Raw genomic sequence first — 27,394 nt, 5'->3', positions numbered from 1 at the left:
ACACTGGAGAAGGAAGTCTTCCCAACTTACTCTAAATGGGGGAAGGGGGCTGCCTTGGGGTGCCCTGGGGGCTTCTCTCTGTGCCAGCATTCAGTAGAGCCCTGGGGCTCCCCCCACACCCCCAAAGAGATCCTGTTCCCTTCGAGGGGATGTTTTCTTCTACCGTTAGGGCAGATCCCTGCCGGGGCTCAGGGAAATGAAAGAAGCGTTTGCTCTCCAGAAATCCGATCCAGACACGCCGGTTCCCCTGAAGGCGCCTTTGTACCCTGAGCGCTGCCACAGCGAATGCCGTCACTGGCTGTGGCCTGCACATCGTGGCTGCCTGGGCTGAGGCCCCTTTCAGAAGTCACCGTGGTCCTCCACTAGCTATTTTTAACTGGACTTGTGGACCAGGGGGATGCACAGAGGGCATCCGTGAGGCTGGGGGCTGTGGCAGGCCAGAATGGAGGGTACTCCCTCCAGCTCTCAGCTTCTTTCTGCGTCTGTCAGGTGAAGGTCTGAATCCCATCAGGGGCTTCAGTTCAAAGTAGCTCAAAGGCTGAATTCTATTAACCAACCTCGGTCCCCCTCTCACTTTCTCTGCCTCTCCCCATCTCTCTGCAGTCCCCTCTCTGTCTCTTTCTCTCTGCCTTTAACTCCCCTTTACATGGGACGTTGCTCAGCTCTGCCTGAGCAGAGAACCACTCTCTCTTGCAAGAACAAGATGACCCGATCTGATACCTTGTTTTCTTGAAAGTATTATCCATCGATCAATCCATCGATCAATGGATTATCCTAAATCTCCCACCCAGAGCACCCTGTGTGTGCTTGCCCTCCAGCCCCCAGTTCTCAGCGGGGTGGACTGACTTTGGTCCTGTTTAAACATTTCAGAATGAGCCAGTGTCCTCTCCGCAATTCTCATTTCTCAAACAGATAACTAGATGTCCAGGCCCCTCGGGGGAGGGGTTTCAAGGCTCGGTTGAGACGCCCTGGGGTATGGTGAACTCTCCAGGGATTGGGTTCAACGCCGCACCAGCCCACGTATAGCACCACCTTCTGCTAATGCCGACCGTCAGGGGGAAGGGCAGGTTCAGAGGGGAAACTGAGGCTCAGAGGGGTGAAGCCCTTCCCCTAGCCCAACAAAGCCAGCTACCTGGTTCCAGGAACCCAGCTCTTAACCAAAGCATCTCCTGATTATGGGGATTCCGGCCTTTTACTGATCCTCTGTCAGTCCCTGTATGCTGGGCCTGCCAGGGGCTGTCAGAGGAGAAGCCCTTGGCTCTCCCAGCTACAATGTCCCGCGATGGCTTTCCTGGGCCCTGGAGGTGACTTTCACCCCCTGGGGGTGACTTGAGCACCCTTGGCCTGCAAATGGTATTTCCCTGGAAGGACCTGCTGGGCTTGAGGTCCCACGGGCAATCCCAGCCGCTCATGCTGAGCCCCTGGGCGAGTCCCCTGACCTCAAGGGCCTCAGTTGCCACTTCTGTAAGGGGGCAGCACACCAGTGGTCCTGCTTCCCAGCACTCAGTGGACCCTGACATCTCTATCCAGCACGGCTGCTGACTGCAAGTAATCAAGCAAAGTGGGTGCGTGCCTGCATGGACGCTCTCTCACTGCCATGCCTGACTCTTTTCAACCCTGTGGACGGCAGCCCGCGTCTCCTCTGCCCATGGGATTTCCCAGGCAAGAATACCAGCGTGGGTTGCCACATCCTCCTCCAGGGGATCTTCCTGCCCCGGGGACTTGAACCCGCATCTCCTGCGTTGCAGGGGGTTTCTTTACCCACTGAGCCACCTGGGAAGCCCACCAAAGAGGGTCCCTGCTCACAACTTTTCCAGGAATCTGGCCACAGGCCTGATGATAGCCCGAGTTTCCTCTTAGCCAGCCCCTCCCTCATATTTTTTAAAAGTTGCGGTCAAATAAACAAACTAAACAATATAAACAATAAAACAATAAACAATAAACAATATCAAATTTACCATTGTAACCATTTTCAAGTTTGTGTTTCAGCGGCATTTATTACATTTATACTGCTGGGCAATCAGCACCTTTATCTAGTTCCTAAACATTTCCTTCACCCCCGAAAGGACAGCCCATCTCATTAGCAATCACCCAGCCCCCTCCCCCAGCCCCTGGCAACCACCAAATCTACTTCCTGTCTCTGTGGATTTGCCTGTTCTGGATCTTTCCTATAAATGGAATCACATATAAACTTTTGTGTCTGGGCTTTCTTCAATCAGCATGATGTTTTTGAGGTTTATTCACATCATAGCATGAATCCATTCCTTTTTATGGCTGAGTAATATTCCTTTGTATGGATGGAACATATTGTGTTTATCCATTCATCCACTGATGGACACTGGGGTTGTTTCTACCTTTTCCTTTTTCTTTGGCCACAACTCACAGCCGGCAGGATCTTAGTTCTCCAAACAAGGATTGAACCGAGCCCCCTGCAGTGGGAGCGTGAAGCCCTGACCACTGGACCACCAGGAAATTCCTTTATTTCTACATTCTGGCGATTGGGACTAGTGATACTGTGGACATGTGTGTGCAAAAACTCATGAAAACACTTGTTTTCTGTTTGGTGGGGGTGGGGTGGGGTAGATCCCCGTGTCATGTTGTAATGCTACCTTTAATTATTTGAGGAGCTCTGCCCTGGCAGAATTAAACCTGAATTCTGCATGCCTGTGTGGACACGCCTGCAGCCGCCCACCAGAAAGACTTTCACTCTGCACCGGCATCCCGCAGCCCTCAGCTTCCTCATCTGTTCACTGGCTGTGGTGATGACGTAAGCAGATGACACTGCTGGCCTGGCACCCACTACCACCTCAAGCTAGGATGCGTGCTCCCCCACCCGCCTCCCGACAAAACACACGATGCCCAGTTACGTCCAAATTTCGGTAAACATTGGGTGGCTTTTCAGTATATCTCATTCCATGCAAAATTTAGGATATACTTACATTTTAAAATCTTTGTTTAGGACTTCCCTATCGGACCAGCAGTTAAGACTCCACGCTTCCAATGCAGGGGGTGAGGGTTCAATCTCTGGTCAGGGAACCAAGATCCCACATGCCGTGTGGTGAAGAGGTGGAGGGGGGGGAAATAGTTGTTTATCTGAAATCCCAGTTTAATTGGGTATCCTGCCTTTTATTTTCTCAATCTGGTGACTGCATTTTGTTACAGCTTGTTTCCTTTTCTAAAAAATTTATTTTTTTTAATTGGAGGATAATTGCTGTACAATATTGTGTTGTTTTTTGCTATATTTCAACATGAACCAACCATAGGTATACATATGTCCCCTCCCTCTTGAACCTCCTCACAATCAGGCAGAAATCACGCAAAAATCATAGACATCATAGCCAGACAGAAATCAAAGGCGGTTCTGGTTATTTGGGGCCCCAAATATCTGATCCACCTGGCTCATCTCAACAAAACCCCCCTGGGGCCCAAGCCACCGAGAAAGGTCTGGCGACAACTCGTTAGAACCCTGGGAAAACTGTTGACGGTCCACTTCGGTCAGATGACCAACAATCTAAATTTGTCCTCAAACCCCAGGCTGCCGGAAGGCCAGTGAGCAAAGGGGTGAGCGTTCAGGGTAGCCCCTTGGAAAGACACCTCAGCGGGCCTGCCTCCGGGAGCGCCGAGGTCTGATTCACGCTTCCTTGTATTCAAACAGAGGCCCTCAGGACCGGAAGCATCTCTGTGAGGGGCAGAGCAGCCTGACCAGCAACACTTCTCCCCCTGATTTTTCCCAGAACTGGCCTGAGGCCTGGGAGATGCCGGACGGTGTCACTTAAGGGAATGTCTGCGGTCACTGTCCACCCAGGGAACGTGGACTTTGAAGGCCACCTTCTCCAGGGCCAGCTGATAAATCACGGACAGGAAGTCCAGATCCCTGGTACTTTTAGGAGTTCACAGAAATGTTGTAATTTCTTTTTTTTTTTTTAAAGATTTTTTTTTTAAACGTGGGCCATTTTTTTAAAAAAAAAGTCTTTACTGAATTTGTCGGAACACTGCTTCTGCTTTATGGTTCAGTTTTTTGGCCTCAGGGGATGTGGGATCTTAGCTTACTGACCAGGTATCAAACCCACACCCCCTGCATTGGAAGGATAAGTCCGAACTACTGGGACTACCAGGAAGTCCCTTGATATCTTTTAAAATCAGAAGAAAAAAAAAATTTAGGACAGAGGAAAAGAAAAGTTTTATTTTTTTACTTCAGAGGGTGAAAATGAAATTTTTAGGTTCTAAAACCTAAACAAAAATTTTAAATGGAGGAAGTATGTCCCATTTCATGTGAAATTTGGTATATATTTATGCTAAAAATGTGCTGTTTGAATCTCCATTTAACTGGGTACCTCATATTTTATCTGATGAGGTTAAATTTGTGACATTACATTTCTGTGATGTTAAATCTGACAACCCAATCATTTGGTAACACTTAGACCTCTTGGCCAGGCAGAAAATTAATGAAAAAGGAAACGTGCCTCAGACCCCCCGAAGACATATTTTTTTCTTTTTCATAAAAATAAACAGGTAACTTTCTTTTTTAAAAAAATATTTACTTGGCCGTGTTGGGTCTTAGTTGCCGCACACAGGATCTATAGTTGGGGCACGCAGGATCTAGTTTCCTGACCAGGGATTGAACCCGGGCCTCCTGCATTGGGAACCTGGACTCTTAGTCACTGGACCACCAGGAAGTCCCTCTCAGAGGTCATATTTCAGCCCTGAGCTTTTCTCACAAAGATCAAGGTGGCCTCGTTACACATTTGCACTACGAAGGCAGGAAAAACCCTCCTCGACGACATGTCAGTATCTGGTGGAGTGTGGGGAGGGACTCCAGACCACGTATCTAGCAATTATCAGGAGATAAACCCATTTCTCAGATATCAAAACTGAGGACTGGAAAAGAGAAGCAACTTGACCCAAGCGCTAGGGCATGGTTCTCTAAAAAATCTCTTCGGAGGAGCGGTTTTGTATTTTTTTTTTTTTAATATTTACTTATTTAGCTGCCCCGAGTCTTCATTTCAGCTCATGGGATCTTTAGTTGCAGCTTGTGCGATTTAGCCCCCTGACCAAGCTCCCCACACCGAGAAGGGAAGTCACTGGTTTTGTATCTTTTTGATCTTCTGGGGCCCTGCGTGATGAAAGCTGGAATTATTCATGGCAGACATATGCCAGCAACTTACCTTCAGTTTCAGGGGGTCCATGGAGGCTAGGTTCATACAGGGAAATGAGCCTGGGTCAGGATCAGAGACTTCAGACTCAGACAGTGGAATTCCTGGCTAGCCAAGGATTAGCGGTGCCTCTGATTCCTCCCCCACCCCAGAAAAACTAATGGCTCTCTGAGTCCTGAGGCCCAATGGGGGCTCCACATAGGCACTGGCACATAGTAGGTATTCAATATTAGTAGGTCCCTCAATCCTCAAACACACACACACACACCACTGGGCTGGCCATTTTAAACTCAAGCCTTCATATCTACTCTTGGGAGAAAAAAAAAAAGGAAAACTCCTACTACACATATTTTTTTAAAAACTGCCCTTGCGGTGGAAAAGTTTTTACATCTGAAGAAAACCCTGATTGTTAGACTCAGGTCTGCAATAAACCGTGGCTATTTTTAAGCGCCTGGGGACATGTGCTCACAACCCCGGGAAAAGAAGCAGCCGTTCGTCCTCCTCAGCACGTCCGGAGTGGCCCGAGTGATGTGGTGTGGAGGGTGAGGGGCACGAGCTGTCAGCCTGCCAGGAGCCCAAGGGCCTCCTAGAGTATTCCGGAACATTCTTCCCCAGGTCGTTAGAAATCCTACAATCGGGGCCGTGCCTCCAAGTTCCAGCTCAGCCAGCAGTTGTTTTCCATTTCATTTTTCCTCTTTTTTTTTTTTTTTCGATTTCTCAAATCACATTTGTTTTTCCACAATCGAAAGCACTCACACACATTTTGGCCGGGCCTCCAGACACGCTGTTCTAACCAAGACGTGTAAACAAGCCCTTCCCCATCCCCCCTCCTGCAGCTGGGTGTTTGGGTGACACTGGAAAATCTGGAGGGAAAGAGGAAAAAAAAAAAAGGTGCTGGGAGGAGGGGGTGGGAGTTTTCCAAAAATCAGCTCAGGACTTACGTAACACAGAGTTTATGCAAGCGGCCCCTGGACACACACCCGAGGCTGCGAATGAGCGCGGGGCGGAGGGCTCCGCTGGCAGCCGGCGGACGCGGAGAAGGGAAAGTGACGCCTTGGCTGGGATCTCCGACTCCTCCACCGGAGTGATAAGGGGAATGTGGATGCGGCTGGGAGGCCAAGCACATATTTGAAATATGTTGGCAAGCCCCACCACTTGTAAACCGTCACAAATCTTCCGAGGAAAGGAAAGGAATCTTCCTCTAAGAACCACCAGCAGCTGGGATCCAGAGCATCTGCGGGTCGCCCGCAGTGAGCCGGGATTTTTAAGTCACTTTCTATCAACGTCTCCCTTTAAATATATATATTTGGCGGTGCTAGCTCTTAGTTTCGACATGCGGAATCTTTAGTTTCAGCATGTGAACTCTTAGCTGGGATCTAGTTCCCTGACCAGGGATCGAACCGGGGCCCCTTACATTGACACTGTGGAGTCTTAGCCGCTGGAACACAAAGGAAGTCCACTAGCAGCGTCTGCGTACTGCTCATAGTGCCCTTGGGAGTTCCCAACGCCTTTCCCATTTTACAGACAGGGAAAGCCAAGGCACAGAGAGGGGAAGCGACTTAGCCCAGCAAAGTCACACCTGGCTGAATCTGAAGCCACATTCAATGCTTTTCAATATTTTCCTGAAAGACCATTCCCGTGGGCATAGAAGCTGGTGATTGTCAGAATAAGCACCTGTGTGTGTGTGGGGTGAGTGTGTGTGTGTGTGTGTGTGTGTGTGTGTGTGTTGTTCAGTCATCTCTGACTCTGCGACCCCGAGGACTGTAGCCCACCAGGCTCTTCTGTCCATGGGACTCTCCAGGCAAGAACACTGGAGCGGGCTGTCATTTCCTCCTCCAGGGGCTCTTCCTAACCCAGAGATCAAGCCTGAGTCTCCTGCCTTGCAGGCAGATTCTTTACTGTCTGAGCCACCAGGGAAGGCCATCAGGACCTGAGTGGGCATAATAAATGTTCTTCAGCTCAGGTGTGGTGGGGATGTCTCATTTCACAAAATTCAACTCGACCATTATTCGCTTACCTGCTACATGGCCCCCGTCAGCCAGTCTAGGGGATACTCTCAAACCTTGTCCAAGGTTCATGTTCAGGATTTTCTTTTTGCAGACTCTGCGGGCCATGCTCCTTAAGTAGCTGCACTCTCCCTTCGGCGGGGTGGTTCTGCTTTCACGAGCAATAAATTGGTCCAGCCACTTCGGAAAAGTGTTTGTCAGTATCTCCTAAAGTTACAGTCCTGTAATCCTGCCCCTAGGTGTGTACCCCTAAAGAAATAAATCTGTATGTTTGCACTAAAGAAATATAGCCACAGTAGTCAGTGAAGAAAGAAGGAAGGGAGGGAGGAGAGGGAGGGAGAAAGAAAGAAAGGAGGGAAGGGAAGAAAGAACCCAAATGTCATCAATGAATGAGCTATAGTATATTCATTTAATGCAAGGAGATCAACCAGTCAGTCCTTAAGGAAATCAACCCTGAATATTCACTGGAAAGACTGGTGCTGCAGCTGAAGCTCCAGTACTTTGGCGACCTGAGGCGAAGCTCTGACTCACTGGAAAAACCCCAATGCTGGGAAAGGTTGAAGGGAAAAGGATCAAGGGGCAGCAGAGGATGAAATGGTTTAGCATCACAGACCCAGTGGACATGAATTTGAGCAAACTCGGAGACAGTGAAGGACAGAGGAGCTGGAGTGCTGCAGCCCAGGGGCTGCAAAGAATGGGACACAACTTAGAGACTGAGTAACAATACCCCAATGGCAGGGTGGGCTGAGGTGGAGGAGTTCTGCTACCTGCAGAAGGTGGGATCCACTGAGCACCAAATTGAGCAAAGGGACCAGACATGAAAGAGGGCGGGCATAATGGTGATTCCATAGTGAATTCCCTCAGTGAAATCAACAGCTGGCAAAACTCATCTCCCGGGATAGAGGTCGGAAGCACGGTTTCCCTCATTGGCAGACGGAGCCTTGGGAACACTGGCTGTTCTCACGTTTTAATCTGGGTGATGGTCACGTCAGTGCAATCCACTGAGCGTACCCTTCAGGTTAGAGCCCTAAGCTGCGTGCAAGTTTTATCCTCCTTTGAAAAAAATTGGGCAGGTATTTATTGAGCACCTAGTGTATTCACTAAGGGGCAGCAGTGACTTAGGCTTCAGCAGAACCTTCCATGCTTGGATCGGAGCTGGTGCGCAGAGTCCCACCAGCTCCATGACCCAGGGAATCCCGCTCTAATGGTGCTAACTCTGGCGGGATTTCCCAGAGGAAGGATAAGGCTTCGTCTTACAGGCCGAGGAAGGGTGGTGGTGAAAGGGTCTGCGCTCACAAGGGCCACCTCCCTGCCCACGAGGAGCTGTCACTGATGATGGTGGCCACTGTAGGTGAGTGCTCTCCATGCACCACGAGCTTTATAGCCACGGACTCACGATCCACCCCTCCCCCACCCCAAGCCCCACATGGAAACAGCCTCAGTGACGGGCCCAAGGACCCCAAACTGGACCCAAATGTGAAACAGGAATCCCTGAAGGAGCTGATGATCCACGTGGAACCCCTCAGGCCGGCCCCCTCCAACCTGCCGGTGTCCCCACTGCCCAGCGGTGCCCCTGGTGACTCAACCAGGTGTGTCCGGGAGCCACACGCGTGCACACACGCAGCCTCCCCTGATGGTCACCGCCTTTGGTACACAGCCTCCAGGTGCCCAGGACACCGTGAGTCATGCTGACTCAGCCCTCTGAATGTCTGCAAAAGGTCCTTCATCGCAACAAATCAATAACCTTGGTAAGAGGTCTGGCCATCAGCCAGTCAGTCCTTTGAAAACCTTTCCGAGGGGTCCCCTTGGACCCGATAGGGACAAAAACCAATGGCCGGTCACTTCCAAGAGGTCTCAAAAGTGAGCAGATGCTTCCTCTGTGCACGGGGACAGGGGACTTGCAACCTGAATGCGGTCCTTCCATTCCTGCCTGCAGGGTCTTGTCATCCAGGGCACTGACACTCACAGCCCAGAGGACAAAGGACTATCATTATCTCAGTGCAAGGACGGGGCACTGTGTTTCTGATGAGGAACTCCCCACTCCCAATTCCACCCCCCAGCCTCCAGAGCAATCCCCTCTAACCGCCCACAGGCAATGGCAGGCGGTGGGGCTCATGGTAGGAGGGACTCAGGCTCCTAAGATTCCTGTCTGGTGTGAAACCTTACTTATGGGTGGGACCAGTGAATAGTTGGGACATTGCTTCCTTCATCAGGTTACATTATAGGGCCAAAGTGAAGGGATTTTTGCAGATGCAGTGAAGGTTCCAAATCATTCGATTTCTGAGTCCATCTAAGGGGGTGGGCCTGGCCTAATCAGGTGAGGGCCCGATGGTTAAATCTTTATTTTTTAACCACAGTTTTCTTAATAAAAAAAAAAAATTTGACTAAGTTGGATAGTAGAAGCAACCCAGGTGTCATCAATGGATAAATGGATAAACAAAATATGGTATATCTGTACAACACAATATTAACCATAAAAGAAATGAAATTCTGACCCATGTGACATGAACGTACCTTGAGAATATGACTGTGCGTGAAATAAGCCAGGCGCAAAAGGGCAAATGCAGTATGATTCCACTTACCTGAGGCCCCTAGGGCAGACAGATTCATAGACAGAAGGTAGAATGGTGGTTCCAAGGGCTGGGGGAGGAGAGAATGGGGGGTTAGTGTGTAATAAAGGCAGTTTCAGTTGGGGGAAATGACAAGTTCTGGAGATGAACAGTGGTGATGGTTGCACAATAATGTAAATGTACTTGATGCCTCTGAGCTGTACACTTATAAAAGGCTACACCCAATATTCTTTACTAACCTAACAACCTACAAGGGAAAAGAATATGAAAAGGAATAAATATATATATATACACACACACATGGACAGAGGAGACTGGTGGACTATGGCCCAGAGGGCCGCAAAGAGTTGGACTGAAGAGAGTTAGGCCACATGTGTGTGTGTACATATATATATATATTTGAATCCCTTTTCTGTATACCTAAAACTAACACAACACTGTAAATCAACTAGACTTCAAATTTTAAAAATCAAACAAAGCATAAAAGGGGGGCTAATTTCTGTTACATATATTAACCAGAATTTTACAAAAACAACGTTGGACAATCCAAAATTAAACTAAGTATTTGAAGGACAATTCTTTTAGAGAAGAAGGGTCGAGCAGGCAGAAATTGGAAGCAGCAGAGAACGGCAAAGCCACGAGCCTTGAGGAAGCCTGTGGCCAGGCTGTAAGGAAGAAGAACAGGCAGCCTACAGGAGCCGGGGGCCTCAGTCCTACACCCACAAGGAACTGGATTCCGCCCACACCCCGGGAGGAGGACCCCAAGTCTCAGGTGAGGCTCCCCGACCTGGACCTTTGCTGGCAAAGTGATGGCTCTGCCTTTTTACAGCTTGACTGCAGCTTTGTGGGACCCTGCACAGAGGGCCAATTATACCATGCTGGGCTCCTGACCTGAAAACTGGGAGATAATACAGCCTGTCTCCATCAGCACAGGCTGCTGTTAGCAGAATACCATAGACTTGGCGGCTTGTAAACAGCAGATTTAAAAAAAAAAATTTTTTTTTTCGTTTATTTGTCCGAGCCAGGTCTAGCCGCAGCACCTGGGATCTTCAGTTGGAGCATGCGGAGCTTCAGTTGGAGCATGCGGAGCTTCAGCTGAATGCGGCATGCGGGCTCTTAGCTGCAGTACACAGGACCTAGTTCCCTGCAGGGATTAAAGCCCGGCCCCCAGCACTAGCAGTGCGGAGTCCTGACCACTGGGGCACCGGGGAAGTCCCTAAACAACAGATTTTCACCTCTCACAGTTCTGAAGGCTAGCAGTCTGAGATCACAGGTCCAGCATGGTCAGGTTCTGACACAAGCCTGATTCCCAGCTGCAGATAATATGTATTGATATATACACTGATACAGTATATATGGTATCCTCACAGTGACAGATTTTATCTTCTCGGGCTCCCAAAGCACTGCGAACAATGACTGCAGCTGTGAAATTAAAAGACACTTTCTCCTTGGAAGAAAAGCTATGACAAACCTAGACAACATTAAAAAGCAGAGACATCACTTTGCAAACAAAGGTCCAGATAGTGAAAGCTATGGTTTTTCCAGTAGCCATGTACGGATGTGAGAGTTGGACCAGAAAGAAGGCTGAGTGTCGAAGAATTGATGCTTTCAAACTGTGGTGTTGGAGAAGACTCTTGAGAGTCCCTTGGACAGCAAGGAGATCCAACCAGTCAATCCTCAAGGAAATCAACCCTGAATACACAATGGAAGGACTGATGCTGAAGCTGAAGCTCCAATACTTTGGCCACCTGATGTGATGAGCCAACTCATTTGAAAAGACCCTGATCCTGGGAAAGATTGAAGGCAGGAGGAAAAGGGGACGACAGAGGGCGAGACGGTTGGATGGCATCACTGACTCAATGGACATGAGTTTGAGCAGGCTCTGGGAGACAGTAAACAACAAGGAGTCCTGACGTGCTGCAGTCCATGGGGTCACAAAGAGTTGGACATGACCTAGCAACTGAACAACATGTGGCAGACGGGGTGAGCAAGCTCTCTGGGGTCTCTTTTATAAGGGTGCTAATCCCATTCATGACAACTCCACCCTCCTGACTTAATCACCTCCCAAAGGCCCCACCTCCTAATCCCATCACATTGTGGGTTAGGAGATCAACATGTGAATTTTGAAGGGACATAAACATTCAGTCCATAAAAAAATAAGTTGTTCTGTTTTCACCCACTGAAAAAAAGGAGAAAATCCTTTTGGGGACAGGTGGGTCCATGCATCCCCCAGGACACAGCCCAGATAGATGCTCACCCTGGGTGACTGAGAAGAGGAGGCAAAGGGACAGGGTTTGGGAAGCCAGCCAGGCTGGTCCGGCCTCCAGGATGAGCAGCGCTGAGGGGGACACCCCAAGGCAGCAGGGGTGAGGAAGGGGCAGCCCTCAGCAGAAAACAGAGCCACCGCAGCCTCCTGGCAGGAGGGACCCCGTAGGACCAATTCCCTAGTCACTTTCTTTCTGCCCTCTGGGCCAGACTCAACAAGGAACCATTGATGTGTTAAAGGCCAGCCTCCCAGCCCAGGGCAGGAGGAAAAAGCAGCGGGTGGAACCAGCAGAGGAGACAACTGGCCCCAGAGCAGCCCCCCCGCCCCCGCCCCCAACTCTTTGGCCTCATCCCTCACACTCCTATCAGGTACTGGACCAACCCAACCAGACAGGAAACCTAGAACACCATTCCTGATCATGCCAGCTCATGAGTCAGAGTGACGTACACACTGATCCTTCTTGTCTTAAGAGTTGGCAAAGTTTTTCTATAAAGAGCCTGACATAAACATGTTTACCTTTCTCAGTCATACATTCTCTCGAAATGATTCAATTCTGCTGTTATAGTGAAAAGCAGACATAGGCAACATGTGAATGAGTGAGCGTGGCTGTGTTCCAATAAAATTTTATTTGCAGGCTTCACCCGGTGGTCCAGTGGTTAAGAATCCACCTGCCAATGCAGGGGACATGGGTTTGATCCCTGGTACGGGAAGTTTCCACACGCCCTGGGTCACCTAAGACCATGCACCGTAACTACTGAGCCTGTGCTCTGGACCCTGGGAGCCACAGCTACTGAAGCCCTTGCCCCCTGGAGCCTCTGCTCTGCCACAAGAGAAGCCGCCACAATGAGAAGCCCCGGCACCATAACTTAAGGGTAGCCTCCACTTGCTGCAGCTAGAGAAAGCCTGCTCGCAGGAACGAAGACCCTAGTGCATGCAAAGATAAACAAAAACTTTATTTGTAAAAACAGGCAGCTGACCCATGGGCCATAGCGCAAGACCCTTGTGAAAGTGTTAGTCGCTCGGTCCTGTCTGACTCTGCAGACCCCATGGACTGTAGCCTGCCAGGCTCCTCTCTCCATGGGATTCTCCAAGCAAGAATACTGGAGTGGGTTGCCATGCCCTTCTCCCGGGGATCTTCCTAACTCGGGGATCGAATCCTGGTCCATCTGCTCTGCAGATGAATTCTGTACTGTCTGAGCCACAAGTGAAGCTCTGTCTAACCCATTTCTTCCAGGAAGTCTTCCTGGATGCCCCTCCTAGCCTGGTCAAGAGACATATGCTCCCACTGTTCCAAGAGTCCCCACAGATTCTTCTAGGCCCCAGGGACCACTCCCCTTCCCCCCACCCCCATAATACTTGGGACAGAGTCTACACAGAGCAGATGCTTTAAAGTGGATGCAAATAAAATTCACTAGGTTGCCTCCTACTCCCCCACCAAAAAAACAAACCAAAAAAAAAAAAAAAAATCCAAGAAAATAACAAGTGTTAGTGTGGAGAAACTGGAACATTTGTGCACTGCTGGTGTGAACGTGAAATGCTATAGCCGCCATGGAAATCACTTTGCTGGTTCCTTGAAAGGTTAAACATAGAATTATCACACGACCCAGCAACGCTACTCCTAAGTGTTCAGTTCAGTTCAGTTCAGTCGCTCAGTCGTGTCCGACTCTTTGCAACCCCATGAATCGCAGCACGCCAGGCCTCCCTGTTCATCACCATCTCCCGGAGTTCACTCAGACTCACATCCGTCGAGTCCGTGATGCCATCCAGCCATCTCATCCTCTGTCGTCCCCTTCTCCTCCTGCACCCAATCCCTCTCAGCATCAGAGTCTTTTCCAATGAGTCAACTCTTCACATGAGGTGGCCAAAGTACTGGAGTTTCAGCTTTAGCATCATTCCTTCCAAAGAAATCCCAGGGTTGATCTCCTTCAGAATAGACTGGTTGGATCTCCTTGTAGTCCAAGGGACTCTCAAGAGTCTTCTCCAACACCACAGTTCAAAAGCATCAATTCTTTGGTGCTCAGCTTTCTTCACAGTCCAACTCTCTCATCCATACATGACCACAGGAAAAACCATAGCCTTGACTAGAAGGACCTTTGTTGGCAAAGTAATGTCTCTGCTTTTGAATATGCTATCTAGGTTGGTCATAACTTTTCTTCCAAGGAGTAAGCGTCTTTTAATTTCATGGCTGCAATCACCATCTGCAGTGATTTTGGAGCCCCCAAAAATAAAGTCTGACATTGTTTCCCCATCTATTTCCCATGAAGTGATGGGACTGGATGCCATGATCTTCGTTTTCTGAATGTTGAGCTTTAAGCCAACTTTTTCACTCTCCTCTTTCACTTTCATCAAGAGGCTTTTTAGTTCCTCTTCACTTTCTGCCATAAGGGTGGTGTCATCGCATATCTGAGGTGATTGCTATTTCTCCCAGCAATCTTGATTCCAGCTTGTGTTTCTTCCAGTCCAGCGTTTCTCATGATGTACTCTGCATACAAGTTAAATAAGCAGGGTGACAATATACAGCCTTAATGTACTCCTTTTCCTACTTGGAACCAGTCTGTTGTTCCATGTCCAGTTCTAACTGTTGCTTCCTGACCTGCATACAGATTTCTCAAGAGGCAGGTCAGGTGGGCTGGTATTCCCATCTCTTTCAGAATTTTCCACAGTTTATTGTGATCCACACAGTCAAAGGCTGTGGCATAGTCAATAAAGCAGAAATAGATGTTTTTCTGGAACTCTCTTGCTTTTTCCATGATCCAGCGGATGTTGGCAATTTGATCTCTAGTTCCTCTGCCTTTTCTAAAACCAGCTTGAACATCAGGAAGTTCATGGTTCACGTATTGCTGAACCCTGGCTTGGAGAATTTTGAGCATTCCTTTACTAGCATGTGAGATGATTGCAATTGTGCTGTAGTTTGAGCATTCTTTGGCATTTCCTTTCTTTGGGATTGGAATGAAATGACCTTTTCCAGTCCTGTGGCCACTGCTGAGTTTTCCAAATTTGCTGGCATATTGAGTGCAGCACTTTCACAGCATCATCTTTCAGGATTTGGAACAGCTCAACTGGAATTCCATCACCTCCACTAGCTTTGTTCGTAGTGATGCTTTCTAAGGCCCACTTGACTTCACTTTCCAAGATGTCTGCCTCTAGATTAGTGATCACATCATCATGGTTATCTGGGTCGTGAAGATCTTTTTTGTATAGTTCTTCCGTGTATTCTTGCCACCTCTTCTTAATATCTTCTGCTTCTGTTAGGTCCATACCATTTCTGTCCTTTAGACCCCCCAAATTGAAAACAGGTGTTCAAACAAATATTCGTACACACAAATTTGGAACAGCAGTACTCACAATAGCCAAGAAATATATAAATATCCATCAACTGATGAAGAGACTTAAAAAATGTGGTTCCTCTACACAATGGAATATTATCCTGCCTTAAAAAGGCATGAAACCCTGATTCATGTGCCCATATAGGTGGGCCTTGAAAACAAACGGAGTGAAATAAATCAGCCGGTACCTTGACCTTTAACGCGCAATCTTCCGAACTTTGAGAAGCAAAGTCCTGCTGTTTCTAAGTCACCCGGTCTGTGGTAGTTTGTTATAGCAGGACTAAAACAGGTTAATTTTTGTTGTTGTTTAGTCATTAAGTCGTGTCTGACTCTGCAATCCCATGAACCGTAGCGCCCCAGGCTCCTCTGTCCATGGGATTTCCCAGGCAAGGATACTGGAGTGGGTTGCCATTTCCTCCTCCAGGGGATCTTCCCAGATCAAGGATCAAACTGTAGTCTCCTGAACTGGCAGGCAGATTCTTTACCTCTAAGCCACCAGGGAAGCCCAAGTTAATTCTATGTGATAGGAATGTCATCTCAAACTTTTTTTTAAGTTAAAGACAAAAATGAATACACAGAATGAACCAGAAGGTGGATATCTGAAGTTCTGCTCCCCTCCCCCTTCCTCCGTCTCCAGGAGTCTCGGCCCAGCACCACCCTCCACGGCTGACTCAGCCTGCCTCCTGCAAACAGCCCGGGGCTCCCCAGGAGGGCGCAAAGCTGTCGTGGGTCCCACACCCCTTCACACCCTGGGTGCTGCGAGCAAGCACAGGGCCAAGCCGAACGGCCGTGGCTTGAGCCAATATTTTCTCAGAAGGGTGCCGTCCCTGGGCTTCGGCACAGGTATGACATCGCCGTGAGTCAGCGCTTGGCCGAACTCCCAGCACAGCAGCATATGAGTCAGGAGAGCTGACGGCCCCTCTGGTTTTTCTTGCTCTTCACATACCCACACGTGACAGGCTTTCTGCAATTCCTCAGTCATTGTTTGGTGTAAACAGGACTGATCGCTGAGTACAAGGCTCCCCTGAGTCAGGGGAGCTTAGACTTTTATTAAATTGCAAATGTCCAACATCTTCCAAGCTGGCTGCTGATGGTGACAATGGATGGAGGGAGATTTCCTTCCAGAGCTGGGAAGCGGGCCTACTGCCCAGCTGGGCTCCTGGGTTTGCTGGAAGTGCAAATCACAGCTGAGTAGCAGGCTTGCCTCCTGTGTTTGCATGGAGGGTCTCTGCTCCCTTGGGGAAAGCTTGGAGACATTTTTGGTTGTCACGACTAGAGGATGCTAATTGGCATCTGGTCGGTGGAGACCAGAGATGCTGCTCAACACCCTACAGTCCACAGGACAGTCCCATCTGGCCCCAAATGTCAGCAGCACCAAGGTTGGAAAATCCTGCTAGCAGGCCCCCCTGACCCGTTCTCATGACCTGCCCCCACCCCCAACCTTTTAAAAACATATCCTAGGTCTTGCCTGGTGGTCCACTGGTTAAGAGTCTGCCTCCAATGCAGGGAACACCGGTTGGATCCCTGGTCCAGGAAGATCCCACATGCTGCGAAGCAGCTAAGTCCATGTGCCGCAACTATTGAGTCTGAGTGCCCCAGAAGCTGTGCCCTGCAACAAGAGAAGCCACCACATTGAGAAGCCCGTTCACTGCGACAAAGAGTAGGCCACCACTCACCGAAACTAGAGAAAGCCCACACAAAGCAGCGCAGACCAGGCACAGCCAAAAATAATCAACTAAAACGTGTGGGCATGCGTGCACAGTCGCTGCGTCGTGCCCTACTCTTTGCGACCCCAAGGACAATAACCCGCCAGGCACCTCTGTCCATGGGGTTTCCCAGGCGAGAATACTGAAGTGGGTTGCCATTTCCTCCTCCAGGGGATCTTCCCAACCCAGGGATCGAACCCGAGTCTCCTGTGTCTCCTGCACTGGAGGTGGATTCTTTACCACTGAGCCAAATAAATGGATTAAGTAAAGAACATATTCTAGGGAAGACGCAACGTAACTACTAAGGTTTCTTGCCATAGGGAGCAGATTTGGTGGGAGCAAGCAAATCCAAGCTGCTGTGTGATCTTCAAGAGGCTCTCTGAGCCTCCATTCTCCTTGGGAGAATTTGGGTAACATCACAGAGCTGCTGTGAAGATGAAATCAATTCCGAGAGTTAAAATGGCTCAGCCCAAGGTTCTTCAGGCTATTAAATTAGAGGAACACGCTTCAGGCACACTTCTCAAAAATGGCTGCCTCTCTTATCACTTAAAGAAGCTGCAAAGTACGCAGCCTCGGGAAACTGGGCAGAAGATAAGAGGACCGTTTCAGGATTCCAGGCTCTGCAGTTGGAGAAGTTCTACATTCACTTTCTCCCATTAAAATCTGTCGTCTGGGGCTTCCCTGGTGATCCAGTGGTTAAGAAGCCATCTGTCACTGCAGGGGACACAGGTCCTTAAAGATTCCACATGCTGCTGGGTAACTAAGTAAGCCCGGGTCCACAACTACGAAACCTGTGTGCTCCAACTCTTGAGCCTATGCACCTAGAGCTCAGGCTCAGCAACAAGAGAAGCCCCTGCAATGAGAAGCCCTCGCTCCGCAACGAAAAGTAGCCGCTGCTTGCCGCAACTAGAGAAAACCCATGCACAGCAATGAAGGCCCAGCGCAACCAAAGATAATTCATTTTTTAAAAGCTGTCTTCCAGCAGCTCGAAGTGGGTTCATCCCAGGGCCTGGCCCAGTGCCTGGCGCGTCCTGTCGCTGTCTTCCGCTTTCGAGGAACCGAAGCTCCATCTGGTTCCTGAAGATGTTTAGGGGGGATGCTCATGGTGCCCCCCAAGCATGAAGCACAGCGTTCACATCACAGTAAGAAGTCATGACGACATCAGAGACCCCTGGGACGGTGTGACATGGAGGGACCCTCACCTCGGTTGTCCTCTCCCCAGATCCCCCCATCTAGTCACAAGAAAACAGCAGACAAACCCAGATGGGGGAACATTCTGTGGTCCTGGGGCACTCCGCAGGACTGTGAAGGTGATGGAAAAACCAGACCCAAGAAACTGTCACAGACCAGAGGAGATGGGGGCGACGTGATGACTAACCGCTGGACGGGACCCAAAACCGAAAAAGGACCCTTGTGGACGAGGCGGGGGCATCGCATACAGTCTGGAGTGCAGCATCAACAGTTTTGCCCAGTGTTAATTTCTCCATCTCGACAAACACACCGTGGTCTTGTGCGACGTTAACGTTCAGGAAAACTGGGTCAGGGAGACTTGGGAACTCTGCGTACGATCTTCGCAGCTTTTCTGCAATGAGGTCTGTCGCTCCAAAAGGAAAAGGTTATTTGTAGGGGTTTCCCCGGTGGTCCAGGGTTAGTTTTGCTCATTCACTGATTTATTTCTGGCCGTGCTGGGTCTCCACGGCCGCGTGGGCTTCCTCCGGCTGCACGGAGTCGGGGCTGCTCCTTGTTGCGGTGTGAGGCCTCCTCTTTGCAGTGGCTTCCCTTGCTGCAGAGCACGAGCTCTAGGCCTGTGGGCTCAGTCGTTTCGGCTCCCAGGGTCTGGAGCGCGGGCTTTGTTGCTCTGCATTCCCGTGGGTAAGACTCCACACTTCCACTGCAGGTAGCTCGGGTTCAATCCACTGCAGGGGGCTCGGGTTCAATCCCTGGTTGGGGAGCTAAGATCCCACATGCACGTGGCACAGCCAAAAAAAAAAAAAAAAGGTTACTTGTGAAAACAACTCTAGGCTAAGCATGGGGAGGGGAAGGCAGTTATATGGGGAGATTCTTATATGAAAACATCTTTCCTCAGCTCTCTGAAATTCATATTTCACTGGGCGTCTTATGTTTGATCTGGCAACTGTAGCCTCGGCAAAAGAAGGGGGTTCCATTAACTGGGGTGGGGAAGGGAGGGATGGGCTGGAGTAGGGGGAATAATGAGCCCCCCATTTCACGGAGACCAGTTATGACTCAGCAATAATGAGAATGAGAATGAGAATAATTGTACCTCTTTCAAGGCATTTATCTTGCTCCACCCTGGCTGTTTGCGGGCACGCCTGACTCCCTGCTGGGCCCAGGGAACCTCAGCCTCAGCAGGCGATCTCAGTCACAATCAGGCCAGGTTCAGTGCGCAGAGACCCCTGACCACCCCTCCTGTCCCCGCCCTGCTGTGGCTGCTTTAAAAAATGATTACAAACTGGGTAGCGTCGCACAGACACATTTGTTGTCTCTCAGTCCTGGAGGCCGAGGTCCAAGATGAAGGTGTGGGTAGGGTTGGCTCCTTCCAGAGGTTCGCAGGGAGAATCTGTCCCCCCTCTCTCCCAGCTTCTGATGGCTGCCAGCAACCTGCCCTCATCATTCCTTGGCTTGCGGGCACATCACCCCTTTCTCTTCCTCCGTCTTCACATGGCCTGCCTTTCTCTGTTTCCCCTTCTTTTTCTCTGCAAAGACACCTGTCCCTGGACTTAGAGTCCATTCTAAATCCAGAATGATCTCAAGATCTTTCATTTAATCGCGTTTGCCCGTGCTCATGCAGTCGTGTCCGACTCTGCAACCCCGTGGACTGCAGCCCGCCAGGCTCCTCTGTCCATGGGATTTCCCAGGCGAGAATACTGCAGTGGGTTGCCATTTCCTATTCCAGGGGATCTTCCCGACCCAGGGACTGAACCCAAGTTTCTTGCGCCTCCTGCATTAGCAGGTGGATTCTTTGCTGCTATGCATCCTGGGAAGAAGGTCGCATTCATGGACATGGGAGGTTAGGATGTGGGGGTGTCTTTTAGTGGGGACATCACTGACCCCACGACACTGTAGATATTTTTTCATCAGGGCCTATCACTCTTTAAGTTTTTGTTTAAACTCGTTCCCCCAGATTCAATCAGAAAAGCATTTGTAGTTCAGGGACCACAAGCCAGCATTTGCCCAGGGTTGATGAGCATAGATGTTGAAGAACTGGGGATGAGAGGGGGCAGGTGTGATGGCAGTGAGCCTCAGGTTCCTCATCTGTAAAGGGGGCTGATTGCACCATCCAGGTGTGTTCCGTCCGGTCAAAGCTGCAGTGTCATTCATCCGTCCCACGGCTTGGCTCCCGGTGGGAAGTGGGAAAAGCCCTGTGTTCCTGGAACAGAGGGAGAAAGCGTTTGGTAGAGAGAGCCATCATGGGGTGTCTGGGGGGAAGACATGAGATTATGCTTGTACAGGCTCAATCAATGTCAGAAGAAGAAATATCCTGCGGCAGCGGTGGGAGGTGCGGTCAAGGCTTGAAGACCCAGTACTGTCTCCATCCCAGGTGAGCCTTTTCAAAATGGATTTGATCAGGCAGCTCCCCCAAAGTTAAACATAACATTATTATAAGATCCAGCCATTCCACTCCCAGGTGTAGACCCCAGAGAGCTGAGAACAGGGACTCAAACAAATACCTGTACACAAATGTTCACAGCAGCGCTAGTCACAATCACCCAAAGGTCGAAAGAGCCCAAATGTCCATCAGCAGATAAACAAAATGTGGCCCTCTAGATCTTGGAATATTATTCAGCCATAAAAAGGGATGAAGCACTGAGACATGAATGTGCCTTCAACGTGGGAGACCTGGGTTTGATCCCTGGGTGGGGAAGATCCCCTGGAGAAGGCAACGGCTACCCACTCCAGTATTCTTGCCTGGAGACTCCCAAGGACTGAGGAGCCTGGTGGGATACAGTCCGTGGGGTCACACAGAATTGGACATGACTGAGCATATTGACGCATGTTAAAACACGGATGAAGTTTGAAAACATTACACTGAGTATAAGAAGCTAGACACAAAAGGCCACTTGCTGAATGATTCCATTTATGAAACATCCAGAACAGGCAAATTCATAGAGACAGAAAGCAGATGAATGGTTGTCAGGGACTGAGAGGGGGAGGGAGTAATGGGGAGTGAGTGTACCCACTAATGTGTCCAGGGTCTCCTTTTGGGGTGATGAAAGTGTTCTCGAACTAGCTAGAAGGGATGTTTGTACATTTTGAATGCACTTAATGCCACTGAGCTATACACTTTAAGTGGTTAATTTTTCCTTTTGTGAATTTCACCTCAACTTAAAAAAATGAAAGTGAAAAAAAAAAAAAGTGGATCTGAAAAATATTTGTTTCTTTGCTTTCCAGAGAAGCTGTTCCAGGCATCCAGAAATTCCTTATCCCCTTGCCCAAATAAAAGATGTGGAGATTTAGAAATAAACTTTAGCAATGTTAAATGGGGTCCTTACACTCTGCATCCCTTGAAGAGCACTGGCCAACCTGTCTAGCGCCTATCATTTATTAACAATATATAATAATGATATAATAACTTAATAACTTAATCATGTCATTATTATTTTCCACCCTGATTACAGCATTGCAGGTCAGCAGGGTGAAGCAATGTGCCTGAGGCCATGTACCAAGAAAGGACCAGAGGCAGATTCAAATGAGGTCAATGCCCAAATCAGCTCCTCCAGCTGACGACAAGAAACCAAAGCAAGCTGTGTGACAACAGGCTGTGATCCCTAAGGAGAGGAGGCTCTGTGCAGGCTTGCTATCCATACGAGAGAGGGTCAAACCTTTCTTGAAGTCAGAAGGCAAGTCAGGGGACTGTGTGAGGTGCCAAACATGCAGGGCCCAAAATTGGTTGTTGTTGCCCCAGCACCCAGGCCTTCCCTGTTCCTCGTTAGGTCAAGCTGTTTGATTATGCTGTGCACGTGAGTGCAGAACCCATGGGTGTCTCAGAGGGCAGGACTCTATCCTCCTCCTCCTGGCTGGGTGTGGCAGGGAACCACACAGGTCTAACCAGCCGCCCAAAGGGGTGACTTTGCAAACAGCAGTGCTAGAGTCCCCAGCCAGTGAGGGAAGGGGAGGCCAGGGCACACGAGGCGGGAAAGGACGTTACTGCATTTTCTTTTAAATTTTTTTAAAATTTTTACGTATTTTTTCGCTGTGCTGGGTCTTCACTGCTGGGCAGGCTTCCACTGGTTGTGGTGGGTAGGGGCCACTCTCTGGCGGTGGGCACAGGCCTCTCCCTGCAGTGGCCTCTCGTTGCAGAGCACAGGCTCCAGGGCACAGGCCTTCAGTAGCTGCCACATGTAGGCTTCGTGGCTGCGGCTCCCGGGCTCTAGGCACAGGTTCAGGAGTTGCGGCTCCCGGGCTTAGTTATCTGCTGCGTGTGGGGTCTTCCTGGACCAGCGATTACACCTGTGTCTCCAGCACTGGCAGGTGGAGTCTTTACCACTGAGCCCTCGGGGAGGCCCTACTACCCTTTCTAAGCTATGCGTGTGGGAGTGTTCCTGGGCTCCAAAAAGTTACAAGGACAACACACACAGCATTACTGGGTCCATCAACAGATGAAGGGGTGACGAAGTCGCGGCTCATGTGTAAGATGGAATACTACTCAGCGATGAAAAGGAACCAGGGACCGTTACACTCTGCCTCGAATCATGTACAGTGAAAGTAACCAGATGAGAAGGTTGCGTTCACATGAAACATCTAGGAGGGGCAAATCGATAGGCTTAGCACCCCAGTGGGTGCCTGGGGCTGGGGTGGAAGTGGGGATGGACTGCCAAGGGGCCACGACTGATCCCCTCGGGATGACGGGAAAAGTTCTGAAGCTGGACGGTGGTGATGGTGGCGCCACTTGGAAATTTCAGAGTATGCACAAGATCCCACAGTAAATCAGAACAAAATTAAAATTTTAGAAAATCTGAATAAAATTCAAAATTTTAAATGAAAAGAATTAAACCTAAACAAAACTTAAAAATTTTTTTTGACTGTGCTGTGTGGCTTGCAGGATCTCAGTTCCCAACCAGGTATTGAACCTAGGCCACAGCAGTGAAAGCCCAGAATCCTAACCACTAGGCCACCAAGGAAAACTCTGAAACTTAAAAAATTTTTAAATCTAAATAAAACTAAAATTTTTTAAATAAAAAATTATGATTTAGACATTTTAAATCTAAATAAACAAAATATTAGTAAAATAAAAATTTAAATCAAAATAAAACTTTTAAGAAAATTAAAATGAAGTAAAAATAAAACAAAAAGGCAGCCCCTAGCCCAGATGCTATGGCCAAAAGGTAACAAAAAATCTAAGCAGAAAGAAAACAAAAAACAAAAAGCCTATGAATTCAGTCAACACTAAAAAACCGTACCTCTTCTACAAACAGGTGTTGCGATATCCCTGATGCCGAATGTCCCTACATCCCTGATATAAAGGTTATCTTCCGATTCATCTCCGTAACTGTTTGGCTAGTTATCGATTTCACACTTGGGAGCTAAGGAAGAGCAGAGACCCACTCACTCTTGGTGACAACTCACTCTTCAGGACCTGCTCAGTAAGAAGAATTCCAGAAACGTCTATTTAATACACACTCAGAGGCAGTTATGGTGTGGGGACCCAGCTCAGTTTCTGGAGTCCAGAAGGGATTCAACTTCTCTAAGCTTTGGTCCAGAGGTTCAGTGTTCTCTCCTTGAGCTCACCCAGTCTCTTTCTGTGCATTGTCTCAATACATCCATGAATGGGTGTGTCTGCGCCAGTAAAACGTAAGGCTTCCCTGGTGGCTCAGCGGTAAAGAGCCCGCCTGCCAACGGCAAGAGACACAGATTCGACCCCTGGGCTGGAGAAGGAAATGGCAACCCACTCCAGTATTCTTGCCTGGAGAATCCCATGGACGGAGGAGCTTGGTGGGCTCCAGCCCACGGGTCGCAAAGAGTCGGACACGACTGAGCAACTTCACTTTCCGGGAGGATCCACATGGCATGGAGCAACTAAGCCACACGCTATAACTATTGAGCCTGTGCTCCAGAGCCAGGGAGCTGCAGCTGCTGAAGCTCGTGTGCCCTAAAACCCGTGCTCCACAACTAGAGAGTAGCCCTCACTCCCTGCAACTAGAGAAAAGCTCGCGCAGAAATAAAGACCCAGCACAGCCAAATACATAAAGTTATTTAAAAATAAATAAAAATATATTTATGGACATTGAAATCTGATTTTCATAGAATATTCATGTATCCTAAAACAGTATTCTTTTGGTTTTCTCCAAATTATTCATAAGAGGCTTCCCTTGTGGCTCAGATGGTAAAGAAGCTGCTTGCAATGCACGAGACCCAGGTTTGATCTCTGGGTCAGGAAGATCCCCTGGAGAAGGAAATAGCAACCCGCTCCAGTATTCTTGCCTGGAGAATTCCATGGACGGAGGAGCCTGGTGGGCTACAGTCCACGGGGTCACAAAGAGTCAGACACGACTGAGTGACTTCCACAATCTATCTAATCATTCACAAAGGGAAAAATAATGCATGTAACTGTTGGGCCAACAAAAGCTGCTTTGGTCACATAGTGTGTGATTCCCTTCAGCTGAAATGTCCAGAACAGGCAAATCCATAGAGACTAAGAGCGGATTTGTGGTTACCAGGGGCTGGGGGAGAAGGGGATAAGGAGTGCTGGCTGATGGGAACGGGGTTTCCTTTTGAGGGGATGGAAATATTCTGGAACTATATAGAGGGGATGGTTGCATAATACTGGGAATGTCCTCAATGCTCTGCATTTCTCACTTTAAAATGGTTAGTTTTAGTTATATTATGTGACTCCCACCTTCATAAAAAGCATACACACACATGTACACATCTATAGTTAAAATTGAAATATATGGGAGATATGATGAACACTTTGTTGTACACCAGAAATTAACACAGCATTGTTAATCAACTATACTTAAACAAAATATTTTTTTTGAAAAAAGAACAATATTCATGACATCTTCATACACATACACACACACACATATTTGTAGACAGCTACAAGCGAGGATGTACCAGCCCTTGATTTAGTCAAATAAAAATAGCTTCCAGGAACAGAGGGCCTCTTCTAGGAAAAGTTTTTTTACATGGGGTGTCTCTTATCTTCATTAACACGTGACAAGGTATTCTCATGCTCCTGGGATGGAAGAGGGACAAAGGTTCAAAAAAGAGAAGGCTATTCACTCTAAGTTACTGATCTATAAGTCCCAGGGCCAGGATCTGACCTGGGGTTCTGGCTCAGCACCCCCATTCTGTTCGTTGCTCACCATGCTGAACAGACCTGCTGTGACCATTAAACATGAGAAAATACATGCAGCTCTTTGGTGCAGGAGCTGGCATACAGTAGGTGCTTAATAATTGTTCCCCTCTCCTGTCCCTGCATCGCTGAGACTGAGATAGTCACAGCCTGACTGGTGAGGAGATGATGAAGGGTCCTCACAGAAATCCATCAATCATCCACCAAACACATTCTGCACCCTCCCTACACGCTCACTCCTTAATTGTTCATAAGCGATAAGAAAACCCCAGAGACTGGAAGGCAAATTGGCAAGCATGGCAGTGGCAAGGTGGTGACCTGCAGGAAAAGCCCACTTCCAGGGTCATCCCTGCCTGCATCGTTTCTCATCCTCGAGAAACACTAAGCCTCGAAACGTCGGGGAGCTGAGTTTGGCAACGTGCTGCAAAACACTTGTGCAAACTTAAGCAGAAATACCCCGATTGCCCCAGCTGGGAGTCATCGTCCAGTTGCTGCTGTCATGCGACTGTAATTCCTCTAGAGCGTTCACAATTTGTCTTGGAAGCTCAGCGGTATTTTAAGTGACGTGTTTTCTGTAGAATTCCTGAGTGCTTGCTCTCGGGAGCTGAGCCAAGTACACACAATAGCTATTTGGGACAGAACAGCTGTTAAAGGGAGAGGTGATCCAGGCTTGAGAAGAAAAGGGGAAAGAAGTACAGGATCCTAGAAACAGCCAGGACCCAGTCAAAGGAGACTGTAAGCTCTCTGTGGGCAGAAACGGAGCTGTGTACATTTTTATTTTCCTCTCCATGTCCAGTAGAATGTGGAGAGGAAGCTCAACATTTATTTGTTGCTCAGGCTCAAAATTTCTGATTTGCAAGCTTTCTGAGTTCTTAAAGACAGCCTGGCAAGAGATGGTAAACGTGAAGCTGCATGCCTACTCCCCTGAAGAGCAACCCTCTCCAGTACTCCTGCCTGGAGAATTCCATGGGCAGAGGAGCCTGGCATGCCTACTGCTCCTACAAGGCTTCACTGGTGACTGACATCACTAATCAGTCACGGCACTCTTTTTCAGCACTGAACCTGGATGTACTCTCAGAATCTGTGCAACCACAGCGCTCCACACATTATCGATGGATCTGAGAGGCTTAGACTATTCACGTGCGGCGGCTAGGAGAAGGTGGGAGGGCTGGAGAAAGAGACGAGAATAAGCACATCACGATCAAGAGACATAACCTTCTGGACTGGAAGAGAGGGCTGCTGGGGCGGACAGGGCCAGTCCCCAGCCTTTAGAGTTTGCCCATGACAGGGAGAAGGGTACTCATTTACTGGGCACCCACTGTGTGCTTCAGCATCAGCAGTTTGATGGCTGACCATGTAATGCTTGGTCACATGCCTTATTCTCCCCCGCTTAGCAATGGGATAGGCTGCTCGGAAACTTTGCCAAGACACCCCAAGACGTCCCCCCTGGTGGTCCAGTGGTTAAGAATCCGCTTGCCAATGCAGGAGACATGGGGTTGATCCATGCTCGGGGAAGATTCCCAGGTGGTGCTAGTAGTAAAGAAGCTGTCTGCCAATGCAGGTGATGCAAGAGACGCCAGTTCAAGCCCTGGCTGGGAAGATCTCCTGGCTAAACCCATGCGCCGTAAGTCCTGAGCCCATGTGCTCCAGAGCCCACGAGCCGTGATGACTGAGGCCCACATGGCCCAGAGCCCACGCCTGGCAATGAGAGAAGTCTGTGTACCACAACGAGAAAGTTGCCCCTGCCTGCCTCAAGTAGAGAAAGCTCACATACAGCCACAAAGACCCAGCACAGCCGAAAATAAATAAATAAAAATTTTAAAAAAGGAGTAAGTCACCCCACTTGTAAGAGGTGAATTTGGGGGTCCAGAGCTTGTTTTCCAAAAGTATCATCATCTGAGACATCACACACACACATACCCACACAGGACGGGGCGCAGCCTGGATAGCAGGGAGACAGGCCCGCACCCAGAGAGAAGCCATGCTCCTAACTCCTCAGTGCCGAGTCTCTCCCTCTGCCCAGGATCTCCTATCCGGCTCACTCCTCCAT

The sequence above is a fragment of the Capricornis sumatraensis genome, chromosome 9 (assembly GCF_032405125.1).
Source record: "Capricornis sumatraensis isolate serow.1 chromosome 9, serow.2, whole genome shotgun sequence".
Classification (NCBI taxonomy): Eukaryota; Metazoa; Chordata; class Mammalia; order Artiodactyla; family Bovidae; genus Capricornis; species Capricornis sumatraensis.
This window is presented reverse-complemented; position numbering follows the sequence as displayed.